At 37.9% G+C, this 17,791-nt stretch overlaps 1 long non-coding RNA gene across 1 annotated transcript in view; it reads left to right on the top strand.

Annotated features, from left to right (window-relative positions):
- The first annotated feature begins 8,260 nt into the window (after nt 1–8,260).
- LOC128258330 (uncharacterized) overlaps nt 8,261–17,791 on the top strand; it is a 30,149-nt gene continuing 20,618 nt past the window's right edge. The window contains exon 1 of the long non-coding RNA XR_008267952.1: nt 8,261–8,825. This is a non-coding gene — a long non-coding RNA (uncharacterized LOC128258330). The remainder of the gene's footprint in view (nt 8,826–17,791) is intronic.

Raw genomic sequence — 17,791 nt, 5'->3', positions numbered from 1 at the left:
AGCTTTTTTATAATTTATTTGCTAGTATTGTCATTCATTATTAAAATTTAATCCATAGGAAAAGCTCGTAATAACTAATGCGGAATAATCGAATGTTTAATTTAAAATGATTCTTCAATGTTCATCAAATAAGAAATATTGGTAATATTTTTTTGAAGTTCTACCGATGCATTTTATCAAGTTCTTTAATAATTTACTTTGTTGTTCATCTTTATTACGAAGTGTGCCTCTTTATTCACTTTATGTTTACTTTAACTACATAAAGATTTCCTTTAAATCTACCCTAACTCGTACATTTTTCTATCACCTATCAATTACATTTTCAAAATGGCAGCAAGATGAAGGCGGTATCTTTGGCCAAGGAACTGCAAAAAAGCCGCAAAACTGCATCTGGCCGAAGTAGGGGGTTGGGTTTTTTAGAGAACTCATGCACGAGCACCAGGGGTTGCAATTACGAAATGCTGCGGAATAAATTCCACTCAGCAATGAGTTTAATTATAGCGCGCGACTAGCGAAAAAACTCAGCGAGCCGTTAATAAGCATTTAATTACTCATTCTGAGTGACAGAGGGCGAGGGTGTGTGGGTGATTCTTTGAGTGTGTGTTTGAGTATCTGTGTGCGTTCTATTGTATCTGTGTGAGTGAGAGCTCTCTCTCTCTCTCTGTTTCTGCTGGCGTTCTGCCAGCGTTTCGGCTTCACCTTCGCGCAGACGCTCGTCTTGAAAAGGGGGCGGAGTTTTTTTTTGTTTTCAATACACTTTCTTGCTGGCGTGCGACACCCACACACTGAACCACCCACCGACCACCCACGAACCACACACAGCCCCCACAATCACAAACACCCCAACCCACCCACAACCACTCAACCACCCGCTTACTTAGTTCGTCTCGCTGCGTTGCCAGGGCAAATAATATTAAAACGAAAAAAGTGGGAAATAAAAAAATATAAAGGGAAGGGGGGCGAAGGAAAACAAGGAAAAACCGCCCGAGCACATTTTCATGTACAATTTTTTTCTCTTTCGCTCTCTCTCTTGGCAAATTGTGGCCATATTGGATTTTTAGCACTTTTTTCCACTGCCTCCGCCGTCTTCTTCTTGGCCAAATGCCGGCGGTTTCTGTGGGCCGTATATTCACCCTCATTTTGCAGGGTGGCTCAAAAGTTGATTTCTCTATTTTCCGTTTTTTTTTCGCGCGCACATAAATTGTACATAAAATAGGGGGTGGTAAGGGGTGGGTGGCTGGCATTGGTGAGTTTTGTTGCTAGGTGTATTTTTTTGCTGCGGCTTTGATTTACTTGCATTTTGGCTCAAAACTAAACTCCCAATGATGGTGGTGAAAAAAAACGAAAAAATATATCGAAACATGGAAAGTATTTCCCCGATTTTTGAGAGCAAATAGCCCTTAATAGAAAAATATGCTATGCTTAGGTATTTAAATTACTCTTCTTTACTTTTTAGCTTAAATACATTCATGAATGCAAGATTAAAGTCTAAAAAAAATTTTACTAAAAATAATATTATTTATTAGTAATTAATTTCAAAATTTCATTCTAAAATAAACTACATAAAATGTTTATTTATTAAAACAAATGTCATTTTGAGCGTGTACGATCTATAAATCTGTGAATATACATATATGAAAACTTAACAAATGATATGGAAGTCTTTAAAAGTACGTGTTTAAACAAATTGAATAGCTGGTTTCTAATAAATCAATTAGGCAACATTTTAATTGAGTAAGAGCTCATTCAAAATTTACGATTTTTAATAAATATTTTCATAAAATATCAATATTTTCTTATATGTTTATATCTTTTAATGGTATCAAAAACAAAATACTTGAAGTTTGTTCCCAATTGATGTTTAGAAGAAAACACATTTGTAAAACATTTTCCTTACATTTTTTACTCAAAATGTAACTCCATTTAGAGGAGGAAAAGACGTAAAAAATATGTATGAAAATCGGAAAGCCTTCCCCGCTTTTAGTTGAGTGCAAAACGCGGTTCATTAGAAAAAATTGCAGCCGGCAGCGCAGTCGACGCCTGCGGTTGATGGCTTCTGCTCCATTTTTATTTCCAACTCCCTTTTAATTTGCATACGTATGAGTGTTGTGGTGCGGCTGGCTGTGTGTATATATATTCCCGCTGATTTTTATTTATTTTCAGTTGTTTTTTGTGTGTTTTTGCCACGGCCACGGCCAATGCCACCCCCTTTTTGGATGGAAAACATTGCTGAAAATCGCCGGAACAGGCTCCGTGGTTCATCCTGCCAGTCGGCCTTGTGCAGTTACCCGCCAGCAGCCGATGTCGCCAGTTGCCAGTTGCCCAGTTGCCAGTTGCCCAGTTGCCAGTTGGCACGAATAAATCTTAGTCATCAGCAGACTGGCCGAGATCAGCTAAAGCTGGGTCTAAACAGCCAGGTTCAGTCCAGAATCCAGTTGCTGTGACACTTGCAGCCTTTTTGCAGCGGAACGACAACGACGACAACAACTTGCTGAGTCTGAATTGATTTATGGCGCAAATTTTATTGTCTGGCCGGGAACTGGAACTCCTGACCAGTTGGCTCTTAACTTGTTAGCCACTAACTGTAAAGCCCCGAAAGTGCGTCTGTGTTGGTGAATCGTGCGCGTGTCATGTGACATTGACTTTAGCTGGGTGAAGTTTTCCCCACATCTACATCTACAACCCCAACTATACCATATCCAACGGCAACAACCGTGTGCAACTTTGTGTATAAATAATATTATAAAACTGAAACATAAATTTCAACTTAACAAACTGTAACAACTTTCGCTTTGGACCGCAAAAAGAGAACCACGCGCTGGACAAAGTTAGCGATGCATTTGTTGGCTCAACAACAAGTAAGTTTTAAGCGACACATTTATTTCTGGCAATTATTAGGTAAACAAAATGTTTTTGATTTCGAAATGTATTTCCTGTTGTGTTAAAAGAGGATTTAATTTATTCAGTTCTTTTAAATAAAAGCTTTTATTGTTTAATTTAATTTATTCCGTTCTATTTTTCACAATTAGTTTTAAAATACGGAAAAAGTTGTTTGGACAATCAAAAAGATTGTAGATAGATATTTGAGGTCAGTTTAAGAATTTTCATACACTTCAAATTTAATTTCGCTTGTTTATTATGATAAGATATATAATTATTTAATAAAAAACCTAAAAAAATTAAAGCCTTTGAATATTAATGAGACACTTATAACAAAATTAAATAACATAAACTTATGCACTTTATTATTAATTCAACTTGTTAAAAATATAAAAAAAAGAATCATTCTTTAAATCTCGACAAATAACTATAAAAGCTACATATCTCAAATGGCAAAATAATAAAGTATTTAAGCAATCAAATCCTAAAGTTTTATGTCAATGGTAAAAAACAAATTATTTCCATTTTAATTGGATTTACTTTAATTAAATCTAGATTGCATTTATGGTGCATGAGTGCTGTTTAATTGAATATAGAATAGCACTTAATTGACATTCACGAATTAAAATTTCGCATTACAATAAACATTATTTGCCGTTTAAAAATATCAATTTGCACATGTGTATGCAAAAGAGTTATTTTAAATCGCATACACACATATCAATGCCCCCGCATTCCGTTTCATTTCTTAATGGGAAAAAAGTTCAATCGAGTTGAATCTGCACCTGTACGCCATTAAATAAATAATGAAAAGACAGCAACAAAAATCGGCGAAATCAGTGGCATTTTTAACGCTTCCACTAACTGAACAACAGCGAATGCAATCTCTCTTTATGCCTCTTCCTTCTTTTTATTTTTTCTTTTTTCATTATTTTTTTTTATTTTGCCGGCTTGTCTCTCACGACTATCGAATTAAAATTTCCTCTGCCACTGCTTCAATATTGATATTTCATCAGCAGCTCGAAGAGTTTATTTAAAATATACGTACATTCATATGTATCGGCGCACACGAAAGTATATGTACGTACTGAGCAGGCTGAAGTGAAGTGAAGTTGGTAAAGCGCATTACGGTTTTAAGCTGGCAGCCGCTTATCAAGGACCACTTAAACAACCGCCGACCCACTGCGAGAATTTCGCATTCACGGCCCCATCATTCAGCATCCTTCTCTTTCGCAGTAATTGTCAGTGCGAGATTGCACGGAGCAAAAAAATATTAAAACATCTTTCAAATACTTTTATCATATGATATTTAGAAAAATGTTAAATATTAAATATTTATATTCTCGAAAAACTCCATTTTGATATCATCAACTTCGGCTTTTGCCCTTATTTTTCCCAATTGGTAATGACTTGTAATTTCGAAAACTTGTTACTGATGATAAGTTCTAGGTCTTTCTTTAATACGTTTTAAATATAATTAGTTTTCTATTTATTTAATTCCATGATAAACTATATTTAATGTATTAACATTTAAAAGAAAATATTTAGCTTTAACAAATCATTTTAAATTATGCATATTTTAATTTTAAAACTTAATTTTTATCCATTGAAAGGGTCATATTTTCCTCTAATATTTGGAGGAAACCCATCTTAATACAATTTATTCAACGTGTACCTGCGGTTACTTTTGGTGGAAAAAGGGGACGGGGATGTGGAGCACAGTGAAGTGCAGATTGGCAGCTTCATCGCTGTTGATTCAGAACTGGACTGACGGGAACCGAAAACCCCACTACCAGTCTCGTCATTAAAAACAACCGAAAATAAGAAGAAAACGAAATGTTTTCGTACGTAAACAGCAACGGCAGAGGCAGCTACAAAAACCAACCCAAATGATAGCAAGTGAAATGTGTGCGTTTTCATATATTTATAAAGGCGGTTCTCGAGGGGGTAAAATAAGCTTACACGTGTCTGGGCGTTTCTGCATCACATGTATTTGTATCTGTATCTGCATCTTTTGCAGTCAATGCATATGGGAATACATGTGGCAAAAGGTGACCCGAATTAAAAAAATTAAGACACAGCAGCTCGAACTTAATTTAAACTTTCCCAAACTCAAGATGGTTTTTTGTAGTTGGTTGTGCAGAAAAGTCTACAAAATAAATTTCTAAGGAGAACTGGGAATTCGCAGTTTCTAAAGATAGATTTTTAATTAGATCGGCATATCCGGAATAGCTTAGGCGGCAAAAAACATCACAAAGCACCAGACTTTGCCTATATAATCCTGTTTTTTTTCGGCTAAAAACTTTAGCCATTAGTGGGAAATACGCTTATGTCCTTATGCTTAAATCTTTCTTAACCGAACTTTAAGTCCCACCACCCACTGTTCTGCACCATCTCCGCCGTAAAAAACCAACAGCGCCAGACAATCCTTTCTTTTTTTTTGTACTTTTTGCCTCGGACTTTTAACCATCGCTTCATCAGCACATTTTTATCCTTTTCCTTTGCTCTCGTACCTTTTGCTTTGTGCTACCACTCTTTTTTTCCTCCTCTCCCTGATCGTTTCACTTTGTTCCTGGGCTTCGTTTTTAATTTTCAGCTGATTTTTTGATTAATGCTTAAACGTTTGCTCCTTTTTACGCTGGACTCCTTTTATGCAAATCTCCAGGCACTTTAATTAGAAAAGCAGAAAATGTCCTTTCGAGAGTTGGGGTGAAAAATGCCGTTCGCTTCCAAGTTTTCCTCATTATACTTGGGCGCTTTTCGTTCGCCTTTTTGTGTTTGTCATTTATAAATTGGAAAAGTTTCCCTAAGCAAATTATGCCATTTTTCCCTGTCCCCCCCAAATGATGCCCGATGGTCGAAGAACCCTTTTTGGCATAAAAGTAACCCCGATTCCCAAGAGCTCCCTCAGCTGACGTTTCTCAAAACAAACGTCACATGGTCCGTTTCCTTCTTTCTGGCATTTTTTTATATCCTCAACCTCAACCTCAAGCACATTCAGATTTGTTTGTAAGATCCCTCATTGAGGTAGGTTAAAGTCGTTAAAGGTTCTCAAGGTCCGCGACCGCGTTCGCGTCCGCATCTTCAGGTTCCCAACGAGCTGGTGACGACTTTGCATCCGCCCTTGCCCCTTCGGTGCCCGTTTCTGGTGCATTCAACTTTATGTCTTTGATTTATTGCTGGCTGCCTTTGGCTTCCTTTCTCGGGGGATCCGACCGAATCGAAATCGGAATCTGAATCTGAATCTGAATCTCAATCTCAATTCCCGATGCCGAGTCTGAATGAAAGCGAAACAATGCCAGTTCTCCAGTTTGCCAGTTTGCCAGTTTGCCAGTCGCAGGGGCCCCTTTCGTCGTTCTTTATCCTGTTGTTATCGGTGACCCTGCGTTATGTAGGTCTATAGGCTACTGCCTCATGGCACTTTCGGTTTTACCGCCGAGTTCTGTGATTGCTTCACCCCTTCTGTTCTTCTGTTATTCTGCTTCTGCTTCTGCTTCTCTGAATGGACTGTGATGTAATAAATACGCCGCGATCCCTAAGCCGATCCGTATCTGTGTAAATGCATCTGTCTCTTTGTTCGCATCCGAATGGAACATGTGCTTGTGGCCCTCCTTGGCCATAAATTGCCGTTGAGTTGAGGGAAAATCTGTTGATTAGTGGGAAAAATCGAAATGAGCGGCAGAGAATAGAATTCCTGGCCCTACTTTGTGGTCAGCAGCGGGCCAGAGATTATGTCATAAAGATAAAAGGGAACAACAAGTGTTGGCCTTTGTGAACCGAGGTGTGTGCATCGTAATTAGCCCGGGGTTTCAGGTGAAAGGGCGTGTCCTTCTTCTATAGGCCATTCCTGTCATTGAGGATTACTTGGCTGGGATTTTACCTGCTGTGCAATAAGAAACAATTAAGGTCTTGTTAACGAAAAATTATAACTAGAAGTGGTTTGAAAATTGTAACAGGTTAATGGTTAATGTCTATTAGAAAAAACTTTATTTTGAAGGAATTTGTAAGAACAAATTAATTTTCTGAACGTTAAAAATAAATCAATAAATTTTTTCGCTTAAAATAAACCGGATTATTTGCTGTTAGGAATTAGGAATTCGTTCTTTCAAAATATTTATTTGTTCTATCTTTGAAGGGTTTTCCTTTAAGTATACTTTTCAAAGATTCTCTATACAGTCTCAAAAACATAGTTTTTGTGAATTTTCCAAATTTATGAATTGCAATATTAATTTTTCCCCATTTGATAGACACTTTTGACATGCATTTACAGGCATGTTGGCTCCGCAAATTGATCGTCTAATGGTTGCATCACCGAAACAAGAACAACACCCACAAACAACGGCTGAGCAAAAACAATGCAATTGACTGTGAGAAGAAACAGACTCGAGGCGGGAAAAACTCACTCAAGCCGGTTGTTTGGCCGCCTTTCCCTTTTGCCCCTTTTTGGCAGCTCCGTCATGCGCAAGGCTTTTTGAGTTTCGAGCCAAGAGTTCTGGGCCTTCTGAGTTCTGTGCTGTGTGGGGCTGAAATGTCACGTTCGATCATTGAAGTTGCCCCGCCGCTCCCTTTGACCTCCCCCTGGGGGCCAACTAATGCATATGCCAAAGCGGGCACGTAGGCGCATCAAAAGGAAATGTCAGTCAGGCGACAAGCCCACAACAGCGAAAGCAACACGGGCAACATCACACTGAAACAAATATATAGCTCGATACGAACATTTTACAGAAAAGAATTTAGCAGTTCCCTTCTTACGCAAAAACTTTGGGAATCAAAAGCCGTCGGTACTCGACAAAAATTGATTGAAAAATGTTAACTATGGTTTAATAACTTTCTTGCTACCTGCCGTTAACAAATATTTTAATCGGCACCAAAGAAGAAATTAAGACAAACTAACAAACAAATTTAGTATTTAAAAGAAATTGCTTGTGCATAAAAGACAAATCTGAGTTCAACTCTCACAGCTAGAAAAAGATTTTTTTTAATTACATTTTTTGAAATGAAATACTTTCAAAGGCAAAATATTATGGTAATAGTTAAGTTTAAAGTTCTTAAAATAAATAAAATATTTTTATATAAACTGGATAATGCTCTAAATATATAAGAATTATTTGGACAGTAATTTGTATATTACATTAGTTTTTCTTCCTGTGCACTCAGCCAACAACAGCTGAGTTTTGGGTCCTAGGGTCTGAGTGGTAATCCTTTGGCGAAACACGTGCAAGCCCACATACAGATACAGATACTGGCTGACTCACAGATACGATTCTCACGGATACAGCTACAGTCGAGTGTGGTGGGTTCTCGAACTTGTGGTGGGCTACAAAGCCACAAAAGCACACCAGCAACATGTTGACTGCAGCTGCTGTTGCTGCAAAATTGCATTTCGCAAACACACTCATACACATGGCCCGTAACTTGAAGAAAGAGAGGCCTATATGGGGCCAGAGGGAGAGGGCAAACATATATATATCTATATATATATATATATGTGATTATACGATTTTTTCTTTCTGCCCACCAAAAGTTGCTGTCGACGGCGACGTTGCGCTGTTGCTGCGGTGCGAGTGGCTTTTTTAGCCGCCAGTTGCCAATTGCCGCATTCGCTATTCGGCTTTGAAGCCGCTCGGGTTGCCAAAAAGAACAGTTAGCCAGGAATTCTCCGGAGAATCGACAAAAGATTCTCCTGGGAATCGAACTCGTGCCCACGTGTGACCTACGTTGTCTTACCCAGTTTTTCACTTTTTTAATAACTTTTCCATGCTAAATGTGTGTTTTCTCTGTGTGCCAAAATAATAACAAACGTTTTGGGTTGCAGATAAAATTAGAGAGCTTTGCAAAAATAAGCTGAACATTTTCCGGCAGTGTACTCGTGTGCTTGTGTTTGTGCCCCCGAGTGTCCGTGTGATTGCCAATGTTTTTTGTGGCCTCTCAGCTTTAATTTCTTGGTGAGTTGTGGATTTTTAATTGAAAAACGCTCGAGAGAAAAGTTTTCATTAAAATGCATTTTTTATGGGTGCTGGGGAAAATAGTTTTGCATACCAAATAACAAAAGTTTGTTGCTTGGCAAATATAAAGAAAATTCATTGGAACTTAAAGGGGAGGTAAATAAATACTTGCCTCAATGATAAAGTTAAGCTTCTAAGCAAAACATTATTTAGACAAATAAATAAAACTTCAAATGAGCATTTCTAGGAAAATGTCAACCAACCATCCCCAAAAACTAAACGCACTTTGTTTAACCAAAAATGGAACATATGTGTTTTTCTGTATATATAAATTTTTCAGTTTAGAAAATTACTTGAAACATTTCCTTTGCAAATGAGTCTTTTTAAAACGTATGCCAACAAAAATGGATATGCGTTTTCCGCAGATCACACGCACTTTTAAACCAACCAACCAGAGTCACAATTTACCTGTAGAAAACACAAAAAAGAGGATAAAGAGAAACACACTCCTAGCAGATGTCAAGCAATGAAGTTCTTCCGGCTGCTTCTTTTACTTCTAAAAAAAAATATTACTTGGCTCCAGCCAGTCACATACTCGCATCTACGGGCTTACTTACTTACGAACTATAATCGTCCGTTTCCTCTTGGCCAAGTCAAGAGGAGGCTTCCTGCACGACAGCAACAACTGCAACAGCAGTAACACACGAAGAAAAAATTATAAATATTTTATTTATGGTTGTGCAGCTCTTGATTTTCCAAAAAAATATTTCTATCTAAAAAATTCAGAATAACCATAAAATTTTTAAACTTTTTTTAATGAATAAAAAGGAGCAGAATTTTGAAATTTAAATTTTAAAGGATGAATTTTCTTTGGAACATTTTACCTACAATTAAGTGTCTAAAAAATCAGAATCAAGAAGGGAAATACAAGAAAATAAATGTGAAATTGTTGACTGCAATTCCAGTTCAAGATACCGTTGTAATAGGAAACTATACCTTAGTTGATGTCAATTTTTGGTGAAATTTTCCCACTGTGCAATCACATGGCAAAGTCAGTGGACAATGGCAGCCTTTTGCGGACTGTCTAATATAATTTCGATGTGGAATAACTCAACTAAGCCGGGGCCACAAGAAGTGGCTCATCAAGATGCCAGCGTCAAGTTAGAAAAACGAAATGTTTGCTTGCAGATCAGGGCCACACCGGCGACCATAGAGACCAACAAAAAAAAAAACCAAAATAAAACAAAAAAAAAAGACAAGAAACACAAACAAGACGACCAGGAAAAACGGGCCAAAAGGGATAAGCCGGAAAGCAACACGGAACCCAAATTAATACAATAATTGAAGCCAATTTAGTGTAATTTTCTTCAATTTCATTGTTGTTGTGCTGTTGGTTTTTGCTGGCTGTCTAGCCATTGAGTTTGCCAACTATTATCGCATTTGTTTGCCATTTGCCATTTGCCGTTTGCCGTTTGCCAACCCTTCACCGGGTGCCCCTAATCCACCTGGAAGTTAATTTCCCCAGGCCAAGTCTAGTTTACGTATATACCCATACCAACTACCTTTTGTTCTCCATTTCAAAGTGACCACACCCCGAAACCAAGTTTGATTAGTTTGGGTCACATGCTGGCTGGTTGGTGGCTAATTAAATTAAAAGCCCGACAACTTGCGACTCATTTTTGTTCGGGTGAAAGTGCAGCTTACCTTTCACTGGCACTAGCACTAGCCAAAGCTCTTCTCGCATTAACAGATTAGCCATCTGTCCCGCCGTTGAAGAGTCGTTAAAGCCACGCCCGGCTGGAGTTTAAGCTCCAAAGTTTTCCACAACTTGTCGGCCGGGCCATGAAAATCAAACATCAAATTTATGGTCTGAGTTATGGGTCAGCGAGTCGTTAACAGTTCGACGTTTGGTTTTTTTTTTTAACTATGAAAAGTCCATGCATAAAGTCCGATCATAAAACATAAATAAAAGTTGACCTACGAGATTTGGTTTCGCTTTACAGCCACCCCCTTCAAAAATAATAGAGATGTTTTTCGGTTGTTTATGAAAACAAACCCAAAGGAGTTGATTTTTGTAATTAAAAGCCAGCATGACACATAAGCTTCTCCATAAAATTGACGTATATAAAATATCCTGCAGCCTTTCTATGTTTTCTGGAATTAAGCCGACACAATCCGAAAACGAAACAAAATGTGAAAATCCCCAAAAAAGTTGAAATCCACCAAATCTCCTGATTATTTTATTTTCTCGACTTAACTTTGGCGCTGTTCGCTTGTTGGCGTTGTCGTTGTCGTTGCTGTTGTAAATTGTAATTTGAAAAACATCACCGCAAACTGTCAAAATGCTCTGACATTTACAAATTATTTTGCTGGCAGCGAACTGGTCTGAGTACAGAGCACTACCGCTGCACCACTCTGCACCACTCTGCACCACCCTGCCCCACTCCGCACCACTCTGCACCACATCAGCGGCGACGACCGATTTGACGCTTTGAAATGCGAAATGGAAGCGGTCGCCGTTAATTTGCGTCAACGGGCTAATAAAGTTTTGGCATTTGTGTGTTTAGTTTTTATTTTTTCTCTCGTTTTTCTCTATACATTTATTTTTTATATTTTGATTTTGGCAAACACGACATAGTTGGTCTAGCTATATCGGTTTCTATATGATTGGCTGTGTCTGCATTACGTACGCTAGGAAATAAAAACTTTATTGATTTATTGATACTGATATAAAAGAAATGAAAGCTTTTAGAATTTTAGTAAATATTATTGACTGAAATAAAAACAAAATAAAATGATTGCTTTATTTTATCTTTGCCTTTTAGATGTAAGGTCAAATATAAAGTGTTTAAGTCTATATGGCATGAAACCAAAGATTTTTATTTAAATAAAAACTTAATTCTTTAATAGTTTTCATAATTCACAACTTAAATTCAAAGCAAATATGCTTTTCTTGTTATTTTTTGGGGGAGAAATAGATTGTGTAAAAATTGTTAAACAGAAAACTTTTAATGTAATGTTGAAAATAAATATTAGATGCCTAAAATTATATACCATTCATCTTTTTAGCACTACCTATTATGAAGTAGTGTTTTTCTCAGTGCCATTTGTTTTTTGCTGTCCGGTCCATGCAAATGACATGGGACGTAGTGACTAACCCAAGCTGACATTTCAATAGCTACAACATCCAGGCAAAGAGGCGAACTTCCGTTCTGCCGGCTATATGCAGTGACCACTCCCTTACTTCACTCCTTGGCCATCTAGTCGGCCGGTTAATTGCATTTGATTGAGCACCTGAGCTGCAACAGAGTATCAATGAACTCGAGAGTTTTTCCCAGCGCCGCGGGCTATGCAACCGAATAAGTGAGGATCCGCACTGCAAGGTGCAAATTCCCAAGCCCAGATTGCCGCAGCATCGAAGGTAGAAGAATAGAGGAACCTGTAACCCTGTCCGTACCTGTCCGCTCCGTCGTTTCACCTGCCCCTCCTCTGCCTTCATCTGCAAATGGCTTTATGGTCTGTGCCCCGAGGCTGCGTGTCTAGGAGTGGCCGGTGCCTAATAGCTGAGGAATATCGGGGCCCAGACAGGGGAAAAATGAATTATGATTTGACGGTAGGCATTTAATGGATGGCCATGGATCTTTGACTTCGACTGCGACTCCACCACGAAAAGAATTCTCGTTTGGCGCCAACACATATTGACAGCTGCTCGTGGATAGGGTATCTACGTATTTCTCCTTTTGTGTGTGAAGGTATTTCGCCGGACAGGTGAATGCTATTTAGTTAGAATGCCAAGCGGGATCGTATCGCTTCGCATCGCATCGCAGCGGTTTTCGGGGCCTCTTTGTCTTCTAATTGAATTTCCCTTGGCCCAAGGAGCAGGCCAGCAACAAACTGCCGACTGCTTAAAAGGTGCCATTGAAAAGCATTCCAAATTGGAGCATGACAAGTTTCGATCCGTTGATGGATTGCCATTGCCTTGCGGTTGACGCTGACGGTTGATGGATAGTGAAAGGATAGTTAGGGATCTCGCTGGGAAAGGGCATCTTCTTTAGCCTAAATGGGCCTCACATATCTGTCGGCTTGATCTCTTGGAATTTCCCGCTGTAAAAGGGGCTCCTTTCAAGCATTCAAATATTTTGAAATGTTTGCCAAGAGATTTATAATCATGGCGCATTAGATATTCATGACTTATTATAATCAGCTAAGCATGTTGAAAAAATATTTGTTAAAGCAGATAGATCACTCAAATCTGACTGTAGAATGTTTTTTTAAAATTTTTCTTTAATTTTTTGTTGGGACATTCTTTGAGTCAAAAGGAACATATGCAGATTTAACCACATAGTACATATTACAAAACTCTGTGGCTAAATCTGACTATTTAATCAAAATATAGTTTAAGTGTTAAAATCAACTATTTTTCATAGAAGATTTTTTGACAATATATTTAGTTTTTAAGAGCATTGTATTTATAAAAAACATTTTTTCACCTCTCATTCGATTTCTACCAGTATCAGTATTCTAATCTGAAACTAAACCAAACTGTGAACTCTTTCATTTCTTACATTATTCAAAAATGAACACTGCTGGTTATAGAGTACCTATTACCCTTTACCTTACTCTACAAAGAGTATCTTTTACTGCAATCAAAATATTATCTTTCTCAGCACTCATTGCAAACAGTTTGTTAAGCTGTTCCAAAACTATAATGTCTTACCCCTCATACCAGGCCGAACTTTATCTTAAACTAAAGGTATGGAGTATGGAGTCTACATCCTAAGCTGTATCTCATCTGTTCGCCGCAGCCCAATTAGCCGGCTTGCAGCCGAGGGGGCATCCTTCGGATGTGCCAGCCTCCTTGGAGGGAAACTGAGCTGGGACTGCGGCACTTGCCCCCAACAACCCACACAATTGACAGACTGTGTGTGATGGGCGTTGTGGAGTCGAGTTGGGCCACAAAAGGCGGCCAACTGGGGGCAACCGCAACGGAAACTACAACAACCGCCCACCAGCGGCAAACAACTGCGCTTTGGCTTTGAGGGAAAACAATGGCAATGCATAAATTTCAAGAACAACAACCCAAACACGGCAAGTTTTTGGCCGAAGATGCGATGCAGAGCGAAAAACTCATTAGGCGCAGCGCCTACGAAACATAAATGCAATAATATTCAACGAAATTACGAGGCTAATAACATAAATTCATGCAAAAAGGGAAAGGGGGGGGAGTAACCTTTATGCTATCTTGTATCTGTGAGATACGCACTGCGTAAAAGTTCATTATAATAAAGAACGCGGCACCGAAAAGGAGTTTGCCAACCCATCCGTGGCCGCGCTTATCATAAATTATGACCCAGAAATATGCGTAGAGCCAATGTCATAAACATAAACTAGGCGAATTAATTGAGACAGAGAGAGGTGCAGCGGTCTCGAAAGAGATGGCTGCAGGCAGATACCAATAGAGCGGCTCATAAAGCCCGGAAATTATGCGTTTTTAAGTCGTGACCCATCCCCAGTCACATACATTTTGGATTTGGAGTGCACCTGCCCGTAAATGGAGAAACCAAACCGGACCACATATAGACCATCGATCGCATTAGAGCGGCATTTGGCCAAAGTGCCAAATACTACCTGAGGCACTCACAGTTGAGGTGGAAATAATAGCAGTCTGAAATTAATTCTTTATTGTGATGCTAGGACTAGGAAAAATATAATGTAGTATAATATAAAATGTCAGCAAAACACTAGACTAGCATCTTACATAACTGAAACTAAACTATCATAGGTAAATTTAAACTCAGAGAAAAATAAGTGGGCCTGGGAAAAACTACATAAAATGTAGTTATGTTGGCTTTTCTTTTAGTTTATTTTTCCCCGTATCTTGTTTAAGTGCATATCTAGTAGAATAACATTATACTTATAAAATCTTATCTTTCTAAGCCACATTTTAAATGTACAATAAATGCCAAGTAAATAAAGAGTTTAAAAAGGTTATGTATATAAAAGATTTAACTTAAAATATGATTTTAAAATGAGTATAATTATATATAGATTGAATACCGCAACACAAGTCTTAAAAACTCCTTTAGGTTATAGCTTGAAAAGCATTAATATATTATTCACCTGTGCAATTTCTATTTCTTTGACCTGGGGTATACATTAATCGCAAAATAGAGATGGATTCGGCCTAGGCCTAATTGAGTTTTGAGAGTCGTTACACTTCATCGCAATGGGAGTAAATTAAACTGTCATTAGTTTACCCTTTGGCACTTTTGTCGCCGTCATGAGAGGTTCACATTTTTTTTAAGGGGCTTTAGGCCTGGTCAGAACATGTGAAGTGGCGCGTTTGTTTCTGCCGGGTATATGTTGCTTTATGTGTGTACTTTGTTGCCGTATTTTTTGTTTAATGTGTTCTTCTTTTCTGTAGTTTTTTCCGCTGTCTTCTCGTGCAGCCGTAATAATTTTGTAGGTTTTACGAGTGCCGCCAAGACAATTAGGCATTTGTTATGTTGCTGTGGCCAAGTGTGGGCATTTTGCTTAGCGGCTTTCGACGCTTTGATGTGAGCAAGTGAAAAAAAACCGAAAAAAAAATGGGGAGATGATGAAAAAACGGCGACGAACGCGAGCGCCCGCAACGAATCTAACGCCTTTTCAAACTCGGTTCTCAGCTTTGGCTTTTTGGAGATACACGGCCTTTAACTTCTGCCGCGTTGTTACAGTACCAACATATATCGAAGATTTATTTTTCCATTATGGCCTGCCGGCATCGTTGTGGGTGTCGGATGCCCTGACACAAGCCATTGGGGCATGACGAGCCAAAAATAAAAAAAAGTGAATAAAATATAACCAAACAAAAAGTTTTGGGGGGCTTAAAAGCGGTTTAAACTGCGCGATGATCAGACTTTCTGGCGGTTTTTTTTTCAGCTTAGTCGGTCTTAAAAGCATGTGCAAAATAACTCAAATAAAATAGTTTCATTTAGTAGTTGCTGGGCTGCGGCTTATTCCACACATCGCTTGAAGCTTTGACTTAAGCAGTTTTAAAAGCGCTTATAAAATCGCCTGAGGTTAAATAAAAAATTGAAAATGAGACGAGTGGGTTGATAAGTCAATTACAGATTTAACCTTGAATAAACTCGGCCAACGCAACTTTTACCGCAGGCCGAACGTCTAATGATACCCAAGCTTAAAGGTGTTTTAAAAGTCTTTCAAGTGGGTTTTTAGTTACATTTTATATCTTGGTATTAATAGACTTGAATGTTTTTCAATGAGATATATTCCAAATGATTACTCTTAACCTTTTTAATATGGGCCTATCAGTACAATAATATATTTCGGAGAGAGATCAGATAAAAAAGCGAAATAATAAAAATACATCGTAACAAATTTGTTTAAAATCGCTTCAAGTTTAGGTATATTTTATATTTAAGTCAACTAATTAACGACATGCTATAAAAATATGCCAAATGGAAAATGTTTGTGACAGAAAGCCGTGGAACAAATTTCCCAACAGATCAATCCGAAAAGAAGGCGGGATCTGAGGCTATAAAAAACCCACAAAAAGCTGTTTAGAAATTCTCATTTTCTTTAGTTTATACCCTTGGCTTTTGTTCCTAATGATTCACTTGCCGTTGTGCGATGAGTGTTGTTGTTGCTGTTGATGACTTGACAGTAAAGTAGCCTACACAATTTATGGCAAAAAAAAAAATAAATAGAAACAGAAACGAAACTTGTCCGCCTACAATTTTTGATTGTGAGTTTCCTTTCAGTTTGAGTTGGGCTGCTTGTTTTTTTTTTCCTCTCTTTTTAATTGAAACATTTTTGACCATATTTTCTTAATGATCTGACATGACATGGCGTCTGTTTTGTGTACGTCTCGGTTGCCTAACATCGCACATTATAAATTCAAAGCGATTTCCACTAATTTAAGCGCAAACAACTAGCCAAATCGGATATAACATAAGCACATGCCAGTATCTGTGGCTAAATAAATGCGTTGACTTCGTGACATTTGAATTGCCGGCGATCGTTTCGTATGACATATGTATATCCCCCCATATCATTATTATAATTTGTTCATTATGTATCCCTCTTTATAGCTGCAGTTGCCATGGTAAACGCCAACGCCTTTGGGCCACAAAAGCTGCAAATGCTGGCCACATTCACCATTGTTGCCGACCGGCACTTGTCGTTAAAAAATGTGTTGAAAATGCTTTTTTACGACACGAAATGAGCTGCAGCAGTAAAGTTGAGCCAAAACCGAGAGCACCACACAATAATGATGAGATGCCTTTCGGGGTCCTCCTTTAAAATGCATTTACCACCTGGCTAAAAGTTGCCCCTTTGGTTTTTATCCAAACATTTTTTTAAGTTTCACACGGGTGAATTTTATTATTTAGGAAATTAGGGTCTTATGAAAACACACCAACTTTTAATGTACTATAAGTTATGAGTATTACAGCATTCTTTGGTATGTATAATTCAAATAATTAAATTTATTTTATTAATGGAAAGTATTAAGATCTCATACCAAAAAAAATCTGCTTTACTAATTTGAAGTGTTGATAACTAAATTATAATTTATTTCAAAGCAGTTATGTGTAAGCTTATTCAAAAAACAAAACTTTGACATTTCAAATCCAGACATATTCCTTAGTTTTCTTTTTTTTATACTTTATTTATTACTTAAATCAACTTTCATAAGCAGAACTTCTGAATGCTTTAGCATATAATTTGGACCCATTGAAATGTATTTTTTGCCACTTCACAAACGGTGAGACAACTCCTTGTGACTTCTGGCTTCCATTTATTTTCGAATCTGTGATCAGCTTATAATACCCCGCTAATTGAGTTGATTTATGCAGCTGCCGCTGTTGCTTTAACCCATTCGATTTGATTCATTTGAATTTATTTAGCTTTTCATAATTTCCGTGTGCCACGCTTAGATTCAGTATTTTTTGTTTTTCCTTTTT

The sequence above is a fragment of the Drosophila gunungcola genome (genome assembly GCF_025200985.1).
Source record: "Drosophila gunungcola strain Sukarami chromosome 3L unlocalized genomic scaffold, Dgunungcola_SK_2 000003F, whole genome shotgun sequence".
Taxonomy (NCBI): domain Eukaryota; kingdom Metazoa; phylum Arthropoda; class Insecta; order Diptera; family Drosophilidae; genus Drosophila; species Drosophila gunungcola.
The sequence above is the reverse complement of the archived record's forward strand: the minus strand, read 5'-3'. Positions and strand labels throughout refer to the sequence as shown.